The 22,375-nt window shown below is 41.4% G+C and overlaps 3 long non-coding RNA genes across 5 annotated transcripts in view; 1 reads left to right on the top strand and 2 right to left on the bottom strand.

Moving 5' to 3' along the window:
* The window catches only part of LOC140126152 (uncharacterized), a 98,014-nt gene extending 79,978 nt beyond the window's left edge, over nt 1–18,036 (bottom strand). The window contains exon 1 of the long non-coding RNA XR_011854760.1: nt 18,008–18,036. This is a non-coding gene — a long non-coding RNA (uncharacterized lncRNA). The remainder of the gene's footprint in view (nt 1–18,007) is intronic.
* LOC140126153 (uncharacterized) overlaps nt 1–22,375 on the top strand; it is a 70,488-nt gene that overhangs the window by 1,901 nt on the left and 46,212 nt on the right. The window lies entirely within an intron of this gene.
* Nucleotides 18,043–22,375, bottom strand: part of LOC140126154 (uncharacterized) — a 73,790-nt gene continuing 69,457 nt past the window's right edge. The window contains exon 4 of the long non-coding RNA XR_011854772.1: nt 18,043–18,181. This is a non-coding gene — a long non-coding RNA (uncharacterized lncRNA). The remainder of the gene's footprint in view (nt 18,182–22,375) is intronic.

Below are 22,375 nucleotides of genomic sequence, written 5' to 3'. Positions count from 1 at the left end.
TTAAAAAATTTTTACTCATAGAATTACTGTGTCTTATTTTTAACCTGCACGTCGGGGACCCTCTGGGAATGAATGAGTTGTGGAGTCGTGTTGTATTGTGCAGTGTCCTTGCTTTATCTCACCTCTTATCGGTATGGTTTAGTCAGGTCGGATTTTGTTCTATTTTTATTGTTATTTTTCTTATATCGTGACCGGATATCGGTCGGTCTCATGCCGCTTCGGCCAGCGATTTGCGGTGTTTTTCTTATACCGAGATAAAAAATGTTGCCTGTCCTATAAAATAGTGTTGTATATGTTGAAGGTTGTGCATTTACATGTGTCTAGTGTGATGTATAAAAATTTTTTACCTCAGAGAAAGTTCCGAATATCGGAGTTTGAATTTAAATCTGACTGAGAGTTTATTGGGTATGTGGTTAGGGGTCGGTAACTTTGCTGTGTAAATATATTATCTATCTATGTATATACATATAAATGTGTGTGTGTGTATATATATATATATATATATATATGTCAAATGTACAATATCGGTGTATAAATGTCTACGTCGTGCTATATATATATGTATATTCTAAGTGAAGATATTCTGATGCCTATATTTTATCATTCTGCTAAGTATATGTAATATAAGTATTGGGGTATAATCTGGCAATATGGCTGTAGAATATTTTGGCGCCAAAAATACGGTGGCATATGTCGATGACATTGTAATACAAGACTTATAATCCATATCCGTGTATATATACCACTCTGACGGTAATATAATATAACACGGAGCGTTATATGCAATAATCTAGGGAAATATAATATATATGTTCCTATTCATTCTGCTATTCCCTATATAGTAACATAAAGATGATCCTATAGCTTTCGCTTTAGTCGGTCATGTCTTGCCCCCCTATAGGCTCAGTTAGAGGGAATTTTATGGAATATGTTTGTAGTTGTAGTGTAAAATAAATTAAACTTTAGGTATTTACAGGAGAAAGTAATAAAGCATTCGAAAAAATCGGATTAGATTGACGTCGAGAAATTGGTCGGGCATGATCTGGGCCTTGTGGGGTGATGTATTATGCAGCACGATGTACACGATGACAGTATACTCAGACTGCAGTCACCACAGAACTAGAGGTTCAGACTTCTGCCTCGATTTTGTGAATTTTTATTTAATTTATTTTTTTTCTGTCCTCTATTGCCGCCCTTTTTTATTCTGCCCTATATATATATATATCGCTACTTCTGCTCATTTAGTATAAATGAATGAGGCTGCAATTGTCATTGGGCGACTTATTCCCCAGAAGGAGAATTAAGGGAATTAGTTATGGAGGAAATTTCTATTTACGGGCAGATATTTTTTTTTTTAACCGAATTATCTATCAACCTTGTGTTTTTATCCATTTTTTTTTTACGTAATTATCAACCTTGTGTTTTTATCTTTATATTTTCCCTTAAATTTTTTTAAAGGAGGTAATTTTTTTGAAAATGATTTAGGCCATGAGACTCAAAACGCTTAAATTAGGAATAAAATGTATGTTTTTGCCAATTTTTTATATCTTTGTCTCTCCCTATATACACAGCCAGGTGTTCTTACAATTGTTAGGAATAGCAGATCCTTGTAGCCAAATGTTAATGAAATCATTGAGAAGACAGAGACGGGGCACATTAAAACATGTTGGCATGTGTCCAAAGCCCCTGGTGAAGTAGGCAGCCTTTTTTTAAATATTTTTTTATATATATTTTTGTAATTTGAATTTTTTTTAATTTTATTTTGTATTATAGTCATAATAAAAAATGATGCCTCTCTAAAGCCTCTAAATATTACAAAAATATATATATATATATATATTTTTTTAATCGATTATTCATTGTGCAGGGGGTGTATGACAATATACTCTTATGGCCTGCCCGAAAAATTTAAACTGGGCATAAATTCAGCTATTGAAATTTTTTTAAGAAAGACAATTGCGTAAGATGTATCCCGTCAAAACACATTTGATAGAAGATTAGTTTTGGAGGTGTTATGGAAGTGTAGACACCCTTTGGTTTTGCCTGGCAGCCATCTTTGTTTGAGCAAGGGATATGTCACTCACTCATAATCACTCATTATTATAATATTATATAATATGATCGATGAATCTTCCTTTAACTGGGACTAGAAGGGGTTAAACTAAAAATTTGAGGCATAAAAAACTGTACTACAAGGTCATATTTCGAAGAAAATGCTTATTTTAGGCCCTTGTCTGTGCTGTCAACATGGGGTTAAAAAATAACAATTAGTCGTCTTTATAGATTTCGGGGAAGGCCTTTGTTTCCTTGGAGGATATGTGTATTTTTGAAGAGTGTTTTCTAATGGAGTCTTAAGAAAATTCTAGAGAGAGTTAGTGGGCAAGACGCAGTGGGCGGTGTAGCCTGCGCTTACCTCCACGATGGTGGATATGGGTTTGTCATAGGCGTCGTTATAAAGTAAGGGCGTGTGGGGGGGGGGGTCCGATATATTTCCTGAGATCTTGTGAATGGAGGTTACTGATTATAATAGATTTTCGAATCTGAATTTGTAAATTTTTGAAATTTATTTCTTCCGAGCATGATATTTTTTTGACTTGAGTGCTGTTCTTTTCACAAAAGCTCCTACAAAACCTAAAACATAACCACTGATAGGGTTAATAAGTAATAAGCAGGTGAGTGTCGGGATAAAAAAAAAGTTCCGTAGATAAATATTTATTCTATATTTAAGATTTTTTTCCTTGGGGTCGGCCATAGTAGTAAAGTGGTTTATTTCTACGTCTTTTATTTATCGTGATTAGCTATCAATTTTAGGTATACAGGTTGTATAAGGTTCGGGAGGGTGTTTATAATGTTGTATCACCATCCTTTATACTGTGGATTAGCTTTTTTTTGTCCTATGTGTCCAATGTCACATTTTCCAAATATCCCTATGTACGCAATGTCGACTACACGTATGTACAGGATCACCCATTTTTCTCCTATGTGTCCAATATCACATTTTCCAAATATCTGTATGTACGCGATGTCGACTACACGCATGTACAGGATCGCCCATTTTTCTCCTATGTGTGCAATATCACATTTTCCAATATCTGTATGTACGTGATGTCGACTACACGTATGTACAGGATCGCCCATTTTTCTCCTATGTGTCCAATATCACATTTTCCAATATCTGTATGTACGTGATGTCGACTACACGTATGTACAGGATCGCCCATTTTTCTCCTATGTGTCCAATATCACATTTTCCAAATATCTGTATGTACGCGATGTCGACTACACGTATGTACAGGATCGCCCATTTTTCTCCTATGTGTCCAATGTCACATTTTCCAAATAATCGTATATATGCAATGTCGACTACACGTATGTACAGGATCGCCCATTTCTAAATATCCGTATGTACGTAATGTCGACTACACGTATGTACAGGATCGCCCATTTTTCTCCTATGTGTCCAATGTCACAATTCCCAAATATCCGTATGTACGTAATGTTGACTACACGTATGTGCATTTTACTATAGAATAATTTTTTATTACTATTTTTTTTGTAACTTGAAGGGATTAAAAAAAAAAAAAAAAAAAGCGAAACTACAGTCTGGATATTATAGTGATTATATAATGCATGACACTACCCTCTATGTCGGGGAGAGATCTCGTACACGACCCTCGTGACCTTGTGTGTGTTTCATCATGGCCGACTTTCTAACTGATCGGTTATAACCTTATTATCATAATTTTTTGAAAATATTTTTGATTATGTTACTTTGACACGCATGATGTTAATTAGAAAGCATCAGGGTCGTCAGAACCTAAACCCCCCCCCCAAAAAAAAATAATAAGATGGAACGCTTCACCTTTAAGCTATGCGGCGAGGGTTAATTAATGACTGCACCTGTAAACAATCCGGATTGATTGGAATCAGCCAGTGCCCTCACGCTTGGCATATTGCAGGGTATGTGTTAGTGTGTCCTAGGCTTTGCTGAGTTCAGGTATATAACCCTCCGAAATAACGTTTATCGAGGGTGAGAGGAAGGGCAGGACTGGAGCGAGATGGCACGGGCTCTGAATACTGCAAGCTGTAGGTCAGCTTTGTAGCATGTGTGGCGTAATGGCGCCATTATGCAGTATGCCCACTGCAGCGACAGCTTCTCTGCATGATGCCACTGGGTATTGCTAGAGACTCTCATTTGGTTGCGGCTGCAACACATCTCATTTGCTAGTCGCCCTCGTCTCCGCACATTTTAATGTGCTAATGTTTTATTCACAGCGTAATTATCATTAATCGTATTAAAAATGTTCCGAAAGATGGGTATTTACAACAGAAAGAGATGACACCCATCATGTCCCGTTAATCAAGCAGTCACAATAGGGCCCGGAAATCTGGCACTTTCTATAGGTCTAATCAGTGTGATAGCTTCATGTTAAGATGGCGGCGATTAAAGGGCTGCATCGGGAGGGTGGGGGGTGGAGTTCACTAAAATCCCGGATCAAGGTCATCGAATTTGAAGAAACATTTTGAGTGCCACGTATACTGAGCTCCTTGACGTCGTGAAACGCCTGGCGCCAATCGCGATGGCCTTATGCTATTTAAGAAAATGGTTGACGAGTTGCCTATACATAATGACTGTTCCGGCATTGATCGTCCAAGTTGAGGCATTCAAAAATTCGGCAAATAAAACCGGTTTTATTTTAAGTTTTTTTTTTCATTTTTATTTTTATATACCCCATAAAATAAATTATAACCTTGAGAGGGAAGCAAAATAATAACCCCGCTCATCCTGTTCCTGGCTTTAGAAACGCTGGTGTATTTTTAAAAAAACAATTCATCCGAAATAAATTAAATTCCCCCGACTGAAATATTTTTCACTTCTATTTTTTAAATTCTCGGGTGTGAGGTTAAATGCACTGATTTGTTTGGTACCACATATGTATATTCTAAAAAAAAAAAAAAAAAAAAAAAAAAATTGGGGGCCCAAATCTTCCCGGTTTAATTTTAAAAAATATTTTAAGTAAGACGGGTTTTTTTGAATCTCTAGATGATTTTTTCTGACCGATTTTTTTTTTTGTATGTTTGTAATCAGTCGTAATGATAATAATGAGTCGTAGTTCATATTTTCCCGGGTTTTAAGTTTAATTATTAATTGATAAAAATTTTTAGAATAATTTTCTCCTCTTGTGTATCGATATACAATCAACGGGATATGGGTTCCTAATTTGTAATGAAAGTTTACCAAATATTTCCCCAATTTATGTATGTAGGGTAGGAGAATAATTGTAAATTTGTTATTGTCTGTTTCTCCGCAGCTCTAAAAATTAAGGGTCCGTATCGACGTAGGACCATAGACAACCGTGGGCCGTCCGCTGCAGCTAAACTTCTTTGAAGCATCTTGAGGAACATGTGGCTATTGAAAGGATCATTGGGCCAGCTTACGCCCATAGACTGTGGCAAGAAGGTCAATGATCCATGTGATGGGAAATATTTTGGGGATCTCAGAAGTAGTTTGCGCAGTGGACGTGCCTTAGATAAGGGCCCCGGTACCATCAGAGATAGGATCACGATAAGAGTCTACCACATGATGCATCTTTACCTTCTCCGAAAAGGCACAAAACCCGTGACTTACCAGTTGACGTAGGGACCCTAAATCTTTTTAGGATTGAAGCCGATGCGTAAGCGTTTTAGGGTAGGTTCAGCATGGTTTATTTTTTACCGGGAATATCCATGGCAAAATCCCTCTCCCATTGAAGACAACGGGAGACCCTTTTTTTCCCAACATGCCCCATAGTTCAAACGATAGGGCAAGTCAGTAAAAATCTGCCTCGGAATGCCCGACAATGGATTTTGAGAAGAATTTTACATGGATTTTATGTGTGAATGTACCCTAAAATATGGCCGTACACATACACTTTGGGACCCACGGGCTAAAATGTCCTTTTTAGTGTATACTTGTATCCCATGAAATAACAATACTGTAAAAAAAATTTTTTAGAACTTTGTATTCAGACATTCCTATGTTATTCCTCCTGGAAATGCATGCAACAAATTACCCAGAGTGTTTTACCATTCACTATAGTAGTGTCTTCAGACTGTGCAAAAGTGCATCGTAGAAGGGAATGGTCACCAAGATTTTAAATTATTTATGTATTTCCAAGAGGAATAATAGAGGAACGTAAAAAATTCTATGGAAAAATACACCAGAATTGGTATGTTTTGATAAGAAGTGTCTAAAAAGTGGAGAGGTTCTCAAATTGAGGCTCTGGCAGTAAAGACACTATGGCACTGAGCCTTTAGGTCCATGGGCAACTTTAAATTCGAGGTTTTAATATAATAGTTATACTTTACAGTATATAATTCCTGAGCGTAAGTGAAAAGGTGAAATAAAAAATAGACTATGATCTTAATATATAATGTAAAATGAATAAAATAAAAGGCCGTAAAACCCTACAGATTTTTGTGGACCAGAAAAGGCAGATCTAGACCATTTTGTGCCCATTATCAGCGGCAGATTCATGAATAACTAAAAATGTATCCACCATGTTGGATTTTTGTTGGGCAATTGTTCTCTTCAACTAAAAACTAATGGCCACAAGAGGGTGCGGGACTCCAAAATTACCAACCACAAGAGGGGGTGGTTCTCGGAAATACCAACCACAAGAGGGGGTGGTTCTCAGAAATACCAACCACAAGAGAGGTCGGGACTCAAAAATACCAACCCCAAGAGGGGGCAGTACTCAATATTACTGGCCACTAGAGAAGGGGCTCAAAAGAACTAACCACAAGAGGGTGCAGAGCTCAACAATACTGGCCACAAGAGGGGAGGAACACAAAAATACCAACCACAACAAGAGTGGGGACTCAAAAATACTGGCCACAAGAGGGGGTTGGACTCAAAAATACCGGCCACAACAAGAGGGGGTTGGACTCAAAAATACCTACTACAAAGGTGAATGAACTCAAAAATACTGGTCACAATAGGGGGTGGGACTCAAATACACCAACCACAAAAGGGAGTGGCCGAAACAGGATGCAGGATTTCAAAAATACCAACCACAACAGGGAGCGGAATTTCAAAAATACTGTGCACACTGGTGGTCTGGACAAAAAATAGCCACCACAACAGGGTACATGACCTTATACTATCAATGACAAGGATCAGAAGTAACAGCCCAAATTTTGGGTGGGACTCAAATATATAGTCCATAACCACAGGGGGCAGGCACACAATGGGGGAGGACTCAAAATTACCATCCACAACAGCAGTACAAATATCAACCACAAGAGGGGACAAGAATCAAAAATAGCGACCACGAGAGAATGTGGATTCGGTGGACCTTCGTATAATCCGGTATGAAGGCAAACATAAAAATATAAGCCCGGTAAAAATACAGGCCTAACAGTAAAAATACCAGCCAGGTGGGAATCCTACGAATGACAGATCTGCCTCGCATCACACCAAACCACAAATCATGTCAAGAGATTAATCTGTGATTTGTCTTCTTAAGTTATGGCGTTGTCATCCAGACGACCTTCGCAGATCAACCATGAACAAGAAGTTGTTGAGAAAACAGCCGTCTAAAATCCCTAATGTATGACCAGCTTAGGTTGTAAAATAGTCAACCCCAAAAAAAAAAGGGGGGGGGGAGGGTCGGGACAGCGCTAATCGTTAAGTGCTCCACAGTCACGTCTGGGCCAACTAGTGAACTATCACACCTAGATGCGAGGAACACCTTATTAACAACGTCTTCGGGTTTCGTGGAAAGTCAGAAAAATGTCTAAGTCAGCAAACAGCAAAGAAAATGTCCTGAGGTATCTTACTCATGTTTCTCCACGTGCTCCCGAGCACTTTGAAAAGCCAGATGAGTTTTACAGAGCGGAGCATGAACTCTCGTCACTTATGTAAAAGCGAACAATAGCTTGAAAAAATTAAGAAAAACAAACCTAGAATTTTTTGGTTATTGGTTTAGCGCTTGTCATAAAAAAGTCGTAACATGAAGACACCGGTGGAGACACGGAATTTGGCTCTGGATTTTTCTCTGTGCTACCACAAGACTACCATATATAATCGAGCATAAGCCTAGTTTTTCAGCACCAAAAAATGTGCTGAAAACCCAAACTCGGCTTATACTCGAGTAAAATATATATATAAAAACTCATCTTTCTGGCTTCCCCCGCTGCTGGGGCAGGGGGCTGGCTATATATTGGGGGTTATGGGCTGGTAGGCTATATACTGGGGGGCAGGTGCTGGCTATATACTATGGTGCAGGGTACGGCAGGCTATTTACTGGGGGAGGCTGTGACCAATGCATTTCCCACCCTCGGCTTATACTCGAGTCGATAGGTTTTCCCATGTTTTTGTGGTAAAATTAGGGGCCTCGGCTTATACTTGGGTCGGCTTATACTCGAGTATATACGGTACTTATGTTTTGTCTGCTCCAATTTATTTTTATGAAATATCTATGCTTGATCACCACTAGTGGGTGAGATGGTAACAATGTGAAATCCAAATTCTATTTCCGTAGTATTGTAGTGGCCCTTCGATGACCACGAATTTCTAGAGTGTACTTGTCGGGGAACTAAATCATTTGCATATCCACACCAACCTAGGGATGAGTCCGATCTCCTTCATTGGACTCTTCTCTGGTGCTAACTGGTTCCGTGAAGTATACTTATGCTAAACCGGGGCCGGGAAACCTGGATGTGGTCTCCAGCTTCAATGAAGATCTGCACGTATGTTGGGACAAGCAGAGGGCAACTAGATATAAAGGTTTAGGTTTTTAATCAAGGCCTCAGACTGAGATTATATAGGGGTATTTGGGACCCGAAACCGTAGGTCCATACGGACCAGTAGGTGGTTTAGTGTCCCATACAGCATGCAGTTTTGCAGATGACCATTAGGGGATCCAACTGTGACACAACCGGTGATTATGATATTTATGAGGACCCTTTATGGGCAATAGAATTTTTCTGCTGTTTGATAGGATCCTCATATCTCGAGGAAGTTCCACATTGGGTTTTTGCTTCTTCCACTTTTTAAAAACCACTTCCCTCAATATGTTGATAATGAACACGTAAACTACGGCCTTGTGTGACCTCAAATGGTCTCCGATTTCAACACCATCAACAGGCTCTTCTTCTGTGACTCAACCATATCTAGTCTTTGTCCTCCAACCAATTTTCAGATCCCGTCTTACATCAAGACATTGCCCCAAAATCATCGACCTCACAAGAACAACATACTTAACCCCATACACTTTGATAGTTTGGGTTCCTGCCTAATTTAAAGTTTAAGATCTACCTACTGCCTCCAACACTCTTCACCCATATCATGACCTATTGTCTTAGGTCTTCCTAGCAGTGTCTGACTTACATATGTTGGGCCTACCAGAGATTTCATCTTGAGGGCCCTTTCTTCAACCGTAAAATACCAATTAAAAAATTATATTATGTAGGATGTATCATCAAAAATCTATATCAGAATCGCCCTATATGAAAAAGATCTAAAATCAAATGAATAATTCATTCACTTTCAAATGATGAATAATATCTGGGGCCCACCGGAGGATTCTTTGATGCTCTGGTGGGACAGTCCGACACTGCTACCTCCAAAACTGCAAGATGGAAGTTTACTTCTGCCTCTAAAGTCAGAGCCATAATATTTATATTATAACTATATTTTGGAATTGGATTTACTGGGGAAAACACAAGTTCCTCTCGTCTTGGAGGACTCTCCTTGACCAGTGTGGTCAATTACTTCATTGGAAGGTGTGTAACGCGAGATCTCACACCTGCAGCTGTAGTATGGATATGTAATTATATCTATGGCGAAATAAGAGAAACTCCAACTACTGTACAAGGATTAGAAGTATTAATAAGATTTTCCACCTAAAAAAATCTGATTAATAATGCAGGTTGAGATGGGGCACGGTATGGTGTGACTTCTGGCAAGGTTCTTTTCTCTACTTCTAGCTTAAAAAGTAAAATAGGGAAGGATTTTGGTCCATCAGTAGGGAATATGAGCATGTTTATATATAAAGGTGTATTCTGCCCTGTTGGCATGATGAGGTAGCTGGTACCTCACACAACAGGCACCAAGGTCATCTGAAGGACCCCATGTCCTAAAATGGGTCCCATCAAGGATTCCATCACTTTACCAGAAAAGCAGCACTGCATGCCAAATCCATAAAGGAGGTGCCTAATGAGGCCTATAAAGCAAATGTGTACACAACCTTAGAGTCCCTCTTTATAGTCCTTTTATAGGGTGACTTTAACTTTGACGCTGGATATCATTTTCAAGATGGCGAAGAACTGGGATTTGACCCTCGTTATTGTTTTTTTAATCCATGATATATTTGCCTCAGGAGTACATGCCATGCCTTCACTGACCAGACTGTACTATGGATAGATGTGCTACAATGTGTGATCATAGTCTTGGTGGTTCCTCAAGTAGTAGAGGTTTTTTGGCTGAACAATGTTGAGGTACACTCTTATAAAGCTTAGGGTTTTAATACAAACTCTGTGGGGCAGATTTACTTACCCGGTCCATTCGCGATCCAGCGGCAGATTCTCCGACGCTGATTCGGGTCTTCCGGCGATTCACTAAGGTAGTGCGCCCAATGTCCACCAGGTGTCGCTGCTGCGCTGAAGTCCGTCGGAGTTCACGATCCTATTCCTGGTGCAGGTAAGCGCGTGTCAAGCGACACATTTTTTTTTAAAATTCCGCTGTTTTGCCAAATCCGTGGGGTCTTCCGACGGCCAAGCCGTCGTGTGCGGCAAAAACTCAGGGCAATTCCGGTAACAACGTCGCAAATCGGAAAAATACGGGTAACCCGACGAAAATGCGCGAATCGGACCCTTAGTAAATGACCCCATGTATGTCTTACTTTATGTTATCTTACTATCTGATTTGTGATACCATGATTGATGTCTCTTGCTTTGGAGGACCCATTCATCCTGTACACAGACAACCAATTCATGGAGTTTGTAATGCTCAAGTTCACCTGCCGAGGCGCTACAGAAAAATTTAACACTATGCTCAGGGTGATTGGAAAACACTGCTTTACTTTACCCATTCCCTAATTTTCTTAATAGTTTAATGAAAGGGCATCTGACATGGCTATTTGGGGCAAATGCAACCTATGACCATACTAACTACCATTTACTCTTAGGCCTAATAACTTCTCTGCGGACATGTCTCTTACTTGGTCTATTAGATTGTATGATTTACTGAGTAGGACTTGTATACATTAGCGAAGGCATAGAAGTCAAAGACCAGCAGGTCTGTTCAGTCTGAATTGTCTTGTAATAAATACCAACCTTCTGTATGTTCTGGTTTTATGAGGCGTGTCGCCTGACGCCCTGGACTACTCTCCGCCTTCTTATATGGACAATTTACCAAACGATTAGAAGAAAAGTTTATTTATATTGTGATAATATTTCTCTTGCACTTGTGATCGAGTGTTGCAAGCCCGAAACAGGATACCCAGATATGGCCCTGTCACTGTGTCCTACTGGAAATTATGAGTGCCCTCAGGGTGCTTCTCTTCTTGGAATCCCTACTCTATTGCCTATCTGAATGATTATTAATGTAATACTACATTTCTCCTGTAGTGGCCACTGTAGGCTTGGATGCCCATTGGCTTCCTTTTTGAAAAATCGGCTTATCGCCCTGTCTATGGCGGTTGGGTAATGGTAGGGGTAGCTTATTCTATGTGTAATAAAACTGTATTATAGACTCCCATTCAACAAAAAATTGCTGGGAGGCTTGGTCAAGAGGAAAATAAGAATATAAAATATACTCCCCTACTCCGGCTACCCTTCTTGCGTCAAATCCAGACCAAAGTAGAATTGTGGAGGATCTTGTTATCGTTATTAACAATCACCGGTTTCAGTGATCTCCGAAGCATGAACGGTGACATCAATGATGATCGTTACTGGTTTGACCACTTGGCCACAGTGCTCCGAGATCCTCTACAATTTGGGCCCAGCTGGGAGAGTAAAAAGGGACTGTGCCACTAGTATGGGGAGTTAGAGTAGGGTCAACAAATTTTATTTTTCCCTCGGGGGTTTTCTGGTTAGTATGTGGGGAAGGGGTAGTTATGACTAAGACAAATGTTGGCCAAAAAAGCATCCTGGCTAACAGCTATCGAAAGTATATGGTCAGCCTTATAGGATTGGTATGGGAAAGTGTTTGTAATGACAGGCGAGGTGGGTAAAATGTGTTACATTTCGCTACAGCACTTCCACAGGAGAAATAAGGTATTACACGCCCTCCATTCAAACCACTGGGGTTGTGTGTGTAATGTAGGATAGGTGAGGTCCTCCAGAGACAATCTTTGTAATTAGTCTCTGATACTTCTATTAGGATACCGATGAGAGGTTGTGTGCTCACCAGGACCGTTCCTGGGCGTAGCATTCGGCCCGGGTGCAGGGGTGTAGGGGTGAGTGCTTCTCACCGTTTCCCTCTCCATAGGAAACCGGTCGGACATGACCTATCTTTTGCGGTGCGGTAACCTGGCTCTGAGACGTTACGTTGGGCAATAAGGCCAATCAAATGGATGACCGTATTGCCCATTGAACTTAATGTGCCCGTGTGCTACCCATGTGCTATTTTACGGTACAGGCAGGAGAAAAATAAAAGGGCAATGGGCCTAAAGAGGTTTTCTGATGCCATATATTACAAATAACCTATTCATAGGACAAGTCATTATTATTTGATCGTTGGAGGCGCACCACTTGGCACCAATGTTGATCCGTTCATTGTGTATCGGTTGATTGTAGGTGGGTGGCCAATACATTGCGGCCTACTGATCAGTAAGTGTGTCGAGTCTCGAGTACTGCACCCCCAACAAACCAGAAACCACTAACGAGTCATTATTAGTATGGCATTTTGAAAAACCCCTTTCACTTACTAAAAGGGTGTGCAAAAACTGGACAAGCCCTTTAAGTCATGAGAATAGATTGTTCCTAATCCGAGATGTGATGAATACGAGCAGATCCCCCCCCCCCCCCCCAATGCTGGGATATAAAGAACACAGATGGATGTAATGAAATCTTTAATCATCGCTGTAAAGAACATTATCATAGTAGAGTCGTTTCATGTTTGGATAGCTTCTGTGTAACTCGTGAGGGGGGAGGGGAGGATATCGGATACTCGTCTTGTAGAAGGTTTGCAAGACGGAATATTCTGTTCCCGCAGATTTGTAGGACCTTCTGTTAGATGCATTAGAGGATTTATGGACGGTTGTTTATTTAGATGTGATACATCTTTATGTTGTTGCCATAGTATTTGTGTCGCCTCCTTTCATGTCTGCCTCTGACAAAGGGACCGAATGGCTTCAAAATACAAAACAGCAGCTGTGAGCCCAAAGCAGCGCGACCCCCGCGGTATGTCTGAGAGTCCGATTGTTACCTGGAGTACAATCCTGTCTATGGAGGGTCCAGCTTCATTCTTCTTGTATCAATATTCTATATCTCATATCTATCTAATATCTGTGTATTATTCTCTATCTATCTCATATGTTACTATTCTATCTCCTATCTATCTCATATCTATCTATCTCCTATCTATCTCCTATCTATCTATCTATCTCCTATCTATCTATCTATCTCCTATCTATCTATCTATCTATCTATCTATCTATCTATCTATCTATCTCATATCTATCTCATATCTATCTCATATCTATCTATCTATCTCATATCTATCTCATATCTATCTATCTATCTCATATCTATCTATCTCATATCTATCTATCTCATATCTATCTCATATCTATCTATCTATCTATCTCATATCTATCTATCTATCTATCTCATATCTATCTATCTATCTATCTCATATCTATCTCATATCTATCTCATATGTATCTATCTCATATCTATCTATCTATCTCATATCTATCTATCTCATATCTATCTATCTATCTATCTCATATCTATCTATCTATCTATCTATCTCATATCTATCTATCTCCTATCTATCTCCTATCTATCTCCTGTCTATCTATCTATCTCATATCTATCTATCTATCTCATATCCATCTATCTATCTCATATCTATCTCATATCTATCTCTCTCTCTCTATCACCCCCAATGTGACCTGTATATGTATATAATGTATTGTTGATTCTAATTACAATCTTTATGAAATGAAACATTTTTGAGACAGCTAAAGATCTACAGTTCCTAGACGGATATATCTGTCTCCATAGTTACAGACTACAACCCAATCCTGTGTAGTCTGACCCAAAATCCATTCTGTCTGTCTCCTACCAAACAAATGCAAACTAGATAAAAAAGTAGGGGGCGGATGGAACTAAGTATTACTTTAGCAATAGACAACATGGTGTTTGTAGTCGGGTAACTTGAAGGCCCATAGTTCTGCATTGGGGCTGATTACACAAAACGGTTAGAGCTTTTAATGCAAGAGTTGCATCGGGTGCCACAAAAATTATGTTTAGCCTTCAAAGGCGCCGGAGGTCCTCTATATACAACACCCAACCCTTCCGTCTGTCTGTCACTATGGCCGTATACACTGATATAATACACAGTGAAGTTTGCTATTCTTAGCACAGGGATGAAGGGTTAATATACACTGCTGGTTCCTGGATATAGCACACAAGGTTATTTGACATCCTAAAATATGTGAGCAAAGCAAACAAACCACAGTAGTAAAAACACACAGTGTGCCTCCGATCCAAAGGGGTTAGGTGTGCAAAATCCGCGCTGCATGCTCTAGCCCAAAGCCCTAAACTGCACACTTTACATTAATTGAAGGGCACACTTCGAGTATTAGGTTTCGGCAAAGTGCGCCCCTCATCCAATTACCCAGCGATTTCAAATTGGGGATAAAGAGGGAATGCCTGCCGCTGGGAGACTGGGTGGATCAGAAGAAATTCTTTATTATTTTTTAAAATTTGATACCAAAATAATTACCATATATACTCGAGTATAAGCCTAGTTTTTCAGCACACAAATATGTGCTGAAACCCCAAACTCGGCTTATACTCGAGTAAAAAAAATATAGATTTTACCAGGTTTCTGTGGTAAAATTAGGGGCCTCGGCTTATACTTGGGTCGGCTTATACTCGAGTATATACGGTAATATTTTCTATAATTTAAAATTTTAGAGAACAAAAAAAATTAAATAATCTAATTTTTTTATATCATTTTACTTTTTTTTTCTGTAAATTGAATTATGTTTAAGTTTTCATGACTGTCCTGAAAACTGGACCATAAAAAGCGTATTATAGCAGCATTTGCATAAAGGGGTGTGTCCAGGGGGGTAACTTGATGGGGGTACAGAGGTTGTGGTTGCACCCGTGCCCAAGAGGTTTAGGGGGCCCTTATGGTGTCACTTTCCCATATGAGAAGACTATTACTATAAACCATACATTATAGTCGGGGCCTGGCACAGACTTTGCTCTGGGGCCCATCGGCTTCTAGTTACGCCACTGGGTGTGTCCATGCAACCTTGGGGGTTGTTCCATTGTAAAACTGGGTGGAGCTAATACGCCATAAGATTTGAGATTTAGATGTTAGCGGGTATCGATATCCATGTTGGAAATATTGAATGTGGTAGAGTACCAGAACCCTAGTGCCCGATATGCACTGGTTACAGAGGTCTGGTGGCATGGGATGTCCCCTTTAGCTGTCTGTACAGGACATAAAAGTAATCTAAAATGGACAATTTTTGCCAACAATCGCTCATGACGATGGTAGATGGCTAACTCCCAAAAAAGTTGCCAGGGGGTTCTCTTATTTCTCTCAATTTATTACCATTTTTGGTGAGCAAAGTTGAAACCCGGTTGTCCATCGGTAAAATATGGCTGACCTGAAAAAACTCTACTGTGTGTAGAGGAGAATGATATGTTCAGCGTCATTAGTCGTCGTCAGCATTATCTGGGCTGCTAAATAAACCCTGTAATCTGTTTTCAGATAACATTACCTGTGAAGTGGTGTATATTTAGGGAGATTGTCCCTACCGCTTTCCCTTGTGTTTGTGGAAAGATGGGAGCAGGTGTAATCTACATGAGACTGACATTGCATCGGATCATCTCTAGGCTATAATGGGGCAGATTTACTTACCCGGTCCATTCGCGATCCAGCGGCGCATTCTCTGCGGTGGATTCGGATCGTCCGGCGATTCACTAAGGCAGTTCCTCCGACGTCCACCAGGTGTTGCTGAGTGAAGGTAACCGCGTGTCCAGCGGCGGTTTTTCCGAATCCGTCGGGTTTTCATACGGCCACGCCCCCCGATTTCCGTCGTGTGCATGCCGGCTTCGATGCGACACAATCCGCTCGCGTGCGGCAAAATCCCAGGGCAATAGAGGAAAAATCGGCGCAAAACAGAAAAATTTGCGTAACATGTCAGGAAAACGCGAATCGGGCCCTTAGTTAATGACTAAATGACCCAATGTGTCCACTGTCCACCAGTCCAAAAATAGTCGAAAATTAAGACACAATTTTTAAGCGACCAATCTGAAGAGCCTTAAATTAGGATTTTGTGGCAAGTCGGGCCACGTCACAAAATTTTGCTGCAAATTGCCATCTCATTGGAATTGCACCCCCAAAAATAATATATTTACACACATATTAGTTGACTTAAGTCATTTATGAAAGAGTCAACAGATCGTTATAGAAATCATAGTGTGTTCCTCAGAAATAAAAGCGTTATATAGGGTGTAACAAAAAGGTTGGGATGGTGGAATGTTTCACAAAAAATCTATCCAATGATACCAGACTCGGCTGGGGGCTGGTGTAATGTGAGTCCCCGCCTCTCACACATTGGGGGCTGGTGTAATGTGAGTCCCCGCCTCTCACACATCGGGGGCTGGTGTAATGTGAGTCCCCGTCTCTCACACATTGGGGCTGGTATAATGTGAGTCCCCGCCTCTCACACATTGGGGGCTGTTGTAATGTGAGTCCTCGCCTCTCACACATCGGGGGCTGGTGTAATGTGAGTCCCCGCCTCTCACACATTGGGGGCTGGTATAATGTGAGTCCCCGCCTCTCACACATTGGGGGCTGGTGTAATGTGAGTCCTCGCCTCTCACACATCGGGGGCTGGTGTAATGTGAGTCCCCGCCTCTCACACATTGGGGGCTGGTATAATGTGAGTCCCCGCCTCTCACACATTGGGGGCTGGTGTAATGTGAGTCCCCGTCTCTCACACATTGGGGCTGGTATAATGTGAGTCCCCGCCTCTCACACATTGGGGGCTGGTGTAATGTGAGTCCCCGTCTCTCACACATTGGGGCTGGTGTAATGTGAGTCCCTGCCTCTCACACATCGTGGCTGGTGTAATGCGAGTCCCCGCCTCTCATACATTGGGGGCTGGTGTAATGTGAGTCCCCGTCTCTCACACATTGGGGCTGGTATAATGTGAGTCCCCGCCTCTCACACATTGGGGGCTGGTGTAATGTGAGTCCCCAGCCTCTTACACATCGGAGAGATGATCACTCTAAGTCTCCTCCCCTCTGAAGATGGTGGTTTTTTTTTGTTACCTACAAAGTTTTCAAATATTGAATGCTCTACATTAAATGCTAGAATTTGGTAACACTGGATAACTTTCAGAAAAATATTGCATAGGCCTACTTTCAGATTTTGGATCTTTATCAAAATATCCCCCTTTTCAACGTTTTTGCACACATTTTGGCAGAATAATAGCGCCTTCTGCCACCAAAATTCAAAAAGACCTAGATCAAATCAATATCATTTTTCCAGGAGAATCTGAATCTGCAGTTCTGGCAAAAATTGGGGTTCCGATTTAAGATCATTAAGCTGACCCACAAACTCGGGTTAGTTTGGTGTCATTGGATATATTTTTTAAAAATATAGTTTTAGTTTTTCGATCCGATGTGAACTTTTTAGAGCTTTTTCGCCATCCCGACCTCTGTTACACCCTATATATATATATAAATATATCATAAAGGCACAATTACTGCACCCAACCTTTACCGAACCATGAGGAAATAAATTCAAATGGATTGATCTACTCACGTGATTAGCAACTTTTTGTTCATTTTTTTAAAAAAAAATTGTGTGTCCCTTTAAGACATTAGGGTTTTCAGGAGTCAGATGAAAGCGTATCCTCCTGGCAGAGTCTTATGGCGCTTATCTTGAGCGAGCTCCCAGCAGCTGGAGATCCCAGCTCTTTCTCCAGGCCCGGCACACCTGTGAAAACAAGGCACAAGGGGTAATGTGAATTGGCTTTCACGGGCCGGGGCGAGCGCCTCGGCTCTTTACTGCTGCTGGTAAATTGTCAAGTCTTGCCCCAGTTTTCCCTCCTTCCTGTATGAGACAAGCAGACTGTAGCCAATTACCGCCGAACGCACGTTAACTCCTTGCCTCCTGAATTCAATCCGGGCCTAAAATTATTACTAAAATAATTAGTCAAGATTTTAATTCTTATTTTTTCTTGTAACAAGATTTTTTTTTTATGATTTCCCAATGTGGAGGTATATAAATCTGCTGTTTCGGAGCGGTCACGAATTCGAGACGTGGTTCAGCCTGGCAAGAGTTAACCCTAGACGAGTGATTATCTCATCCCTGCAGCCAGACACTCATCTAATGCCTCTCCTGATGAAGTCATTTCACTAAATTGTATTGAGTTTGAACCAGGTCATCCTTCATGGGGCACATATATAATATATATATATCAGGTGGCCCGGTCCCGGCACTTCTAACCAGACATATGACATGAGGACCGTATCTGCCACGGAAATCAGACACACATCTATTATGCATGTTCCAGCCTCGCACCGCAGAGAGTTCACATGCAGAGCTGCAGGATTTTGCTGTGTAGCGAATGGACAAACTCGACCCCGTTTTGTGGATGAGGCCAAATGTTCGGGCCAAAGAGAGGTAAAACAATAGGCTCTGACGCCTTTTACAGATGTTCTTCCATGCTGGAAATGTCTGTGTCATAAATTTGTTTTTGGAGTTCGATAAGTGAGAAAAAAATTATGTGGATGTGGTGTACAGTGTATGTATTTATATCTAAACTATCTAAATGTATATTTATCTCAAATCTATCTAATTATCCACCCCCTCTATCGTATACCCATCTATTCCTTAAAATCTGTTTTGCTTCTAATCTCTGAATAGAAATTACCCTCTTTCCCTCTCTGATAGCCAACAATATAGTCCCTTCTACATACCTTCCCAGCTATACTGCCATGTACTGCAGAGGTTCTGCTCATTCTGTATGCCTTTCTTTGTGTTTTTGGAGGTGGGTTTTAGGCAGAATCAGTCTCCTTCCCCCTCTGGCAGTTGACAATATAGTCCATTTTACTTATCCGTAGAAATAATCTTGTCATCAATACTGTCGTGTGCTGCCGAGGTTTGACTCCTTTCGTATGCCCTTGTTGGTGCTTATTAGTGGGTTTTGGGCATAATCAGTCTTCTTCCCCTTCTGGCAACTGACAATATAGTTCATTTTACTTCCTTTTAGTAGTAATCTTCTAATCCATGCTGAGATGTACTGCAGAGGATCAGCTGCTTTCATATGCCCTTCTTTATGCGAGTTGGTGGGTTTGGAGCATAATCAGTCTCCTTCCCCTTCTGGCAGCTGACAATATAGTTCCTTTTACTTCCCTGTAGTAGTAATCTTCTAATCTAAGCTGCAATTTACTGCAGAGGATCAGCTCCTTTCATATGCCCTTCTTGCGTGTTGGTGGGTTTTGGGCATAACCAGTCTCCTTTCCCTTCTCTTTTGGGATCCAATTAGAATAAATGTGGTCTATCTAGAAACATCTGCTCTTTCTAGAACGTTGTGTCAATTGGATTGGAACTCCATTAAAGTCTATTTGGGTATTTTTTAATTTGTGGGATCTAATCTCAGTTTGGGCAGTAGCTTGGAACCAATGTCTTCTAGGGGTCCATGGCCACCCAAACTACCTACCATATTGCAGTCTTATTCCGCCCCTGGTGAATTGGCTACTCCCTCTGAAATTAACTGGATTTCCTGGATAGTAGAAGTCTTCCCTCCAGAAAGTCAACCAGTTCCTTATAAGTCAACATTGCCTTGACAGCAGAAGGATTGCCTCCCGAACGAAATAATAGTCTTCCATTCTCTCTACAATTAACTTTTAATGCATGGTAGTGGAGGTCTTGCCTTCAGAAGCTAAGATAGTCATCCGTTTATTTTTTTTAAATCAACCTTAAATGCCTTGATAAGTGGGTTTTGGGCATAATCAGTCTCCTTTCCCTTCTGGCAGCTGACAATATAGTTCTTAAAAGCTACATATAGTTCCTAAAAGCTACAGCTTTTAGGCCAATGGGAAGCACGTGACTTAAAGGCTCACTGGAGTACCATTATCCATGTCTAAATATTGTTAGTTTATTGGATATATATCAAAATTGGAAGATTTCATTAAGGGCCTTGATTATGGAAAGTTGTCCCTACGAAATCAACCTTTTATGCCTGGATGACTAATGGCTCACCTTCAGAAGGCTATGATGGTCCTCCACTCCTCCTGAAATCGGCTTGTAATGTCTGGATGGCAGAATGCTTGCCTCCAGAACAGTGATGGCGAACCTATGACACGCGTGTCAGCACTGACACGCGTAGTCATTTTCGCTGACACGCGGCCGCCCAGCGCCCGCTGTCCCCCCCCCCCTCCCTGTGTAATGTGCTGTCCCAGTGTAATGTGCTACCCCTATGTTAATGTCCCGCCCCCGTCCTTGTGTTTCTGTCCCTGTGCAATGTGCTCCCCGTGTGTTAATATCCCTGTGTAATGTGCTGCCCCTGTGTTAATGACCCGCCCCTGTCCCTGTGTTTCGGCGCCCTGCTTACCTGTCCGGCGCCGCGTAGGTCCGCCCACCTTCTGCAACTCCTCCGGCTCCTCCAGGCTGCAATGCGCGCTGCTCGTCACGTGACTGAGGCGACCTGACGTCAGGTCACGTCAGTCACGTGACCCGAGGCGCGCGGTGCAACCTGGAGGAGCCGAGCCGCCTGCAGTAAAGCTACAGGGAAGAAGACATCACTGGGTAAGTATGTAAGTTTATTATTATATTATATTTAAAGGGAGGGCGCTAGGGGTATTTTAGTAGTAAAGGGAGGGTGCTAGGGGTAATTTAGTAGTAAAGGAAGGGTGCTAGGGGTAATTTAGTAGTAAAGGGAGGCCGCTAGGGGTAATTTAGTAGTAAAGGGAGGGTGCTAGGGGTAATTTAGTAGTAAAGGGAGGGCGCTAGGGGTAATTTAGTAGTAAAGGGAGGGCGCTAGGGGTATTTTAGTAGTAAAGGGAGGGCGCTAGGGGTATTTTAGTAGTAAAGGGAAAAGGGAGGGTGCTAGGGGTAATTTAGTAGTAAAGGGAGGGTGCTAGGGGTAATTTAGTAGTAAAGGGAGGGTGCTAGGGGTAATTTAGTAGTAAAGGGAGGGCGCTAGGGGTAATTTAGTAGTAAAGGGAGGGCGCTAGGGGTAATTTAGTAGTAAAGGGAGGCCGCTAGGGGTATTTTAGTAGTAAAGGGAGGGCGCTAGGGGTATTTTAGTAGTAAAGGGAGGCCGCTAGGGGTATTTTAGTAGTAAAGGGAGGCCGCTAGGGGTATTTTAGTAGTAAAGGGAGGCCGCTAGGGGTAATTTAGTAGTAAAGGGAGGCCGCTAGGGGCATTTTAGTAGTAAAGGGAGGCCGCTAGGGGTAATTTAGTAGTAAAGGGAGGCCGCTAGGGGCATTTTAGTAGTAAAGGGAGGCCGCTAGGGGTAATTTAGTAGTAAATGGAGGCCGCTAGGGGTAATTTAGTAGTAAAGGAAGGCCGCTAGGGGTAATTTAGTAGTAAAGGAAGGCCGCTAGGGGTATTTTAATAGTAAAGGGAGGCCGCTAGGGGTATTTTAATAGTAAAGGGAGGCCGCTAGGGGTATTTTAGTAGTAAAGGGAGGCCGCTAGGGGTATTTTAGTAGTAAAGGGAGGCCGCTAGGGGTATTTTAGTAGTAAAGGGAGGCCGCTAGGGGTATTTTAGTAGTAAAGGGAGGCCGCTAGGGGTATTTTAGTAGTAAAGGGAGGCCGCTAGGGGTATTTTAGTAGTAAAGGGAGGCCGCTGCTGGACATGTTATTAATAAGGGGAGGCCGCTGCTGGACATGTTATTAATAAGGGGAGGCCGCTGCTGGACATGTTATTAATAAAGGGAGGCCGCTGCTGGACATGTTATTACAAAATTAGGTTTTTCCTAAAGGTGACACAGCACCCGAGTTATGCTCGTTTTTTTGGCGAATTTTGACACACCTAGCTCAAAAGGTTGCCCATCACTGCTCCAGAAGGTCATGATGGTCCCTCTGAAATCAGAAGGCCATAGTAGACTTCTAGGCGCTTTGAAATCAACTTTCAATTTCAAGGCTTGCCTCCAGGAAGCCACAATTAGAAAATAAGGGG

Source organism: Engystomops pustulosus, chromosome 4, assembly GCF_040894005.1.
Source record: "Engystomops pustulosus chromosome 4, aEngPut4.maternal, whole genome shotgun sequence".
In the NCBI taxonomy this organism is placed as follows: domain Eukaryota; kingdom Metazoa; phylum Chordata; class Amphibia; order Anura; family Leptodactylidae; genus Engystomops; species Engystomops pustulosus.
This window is presented reverse-complemented; position numbering and strand designations above follow the sequence as displayed.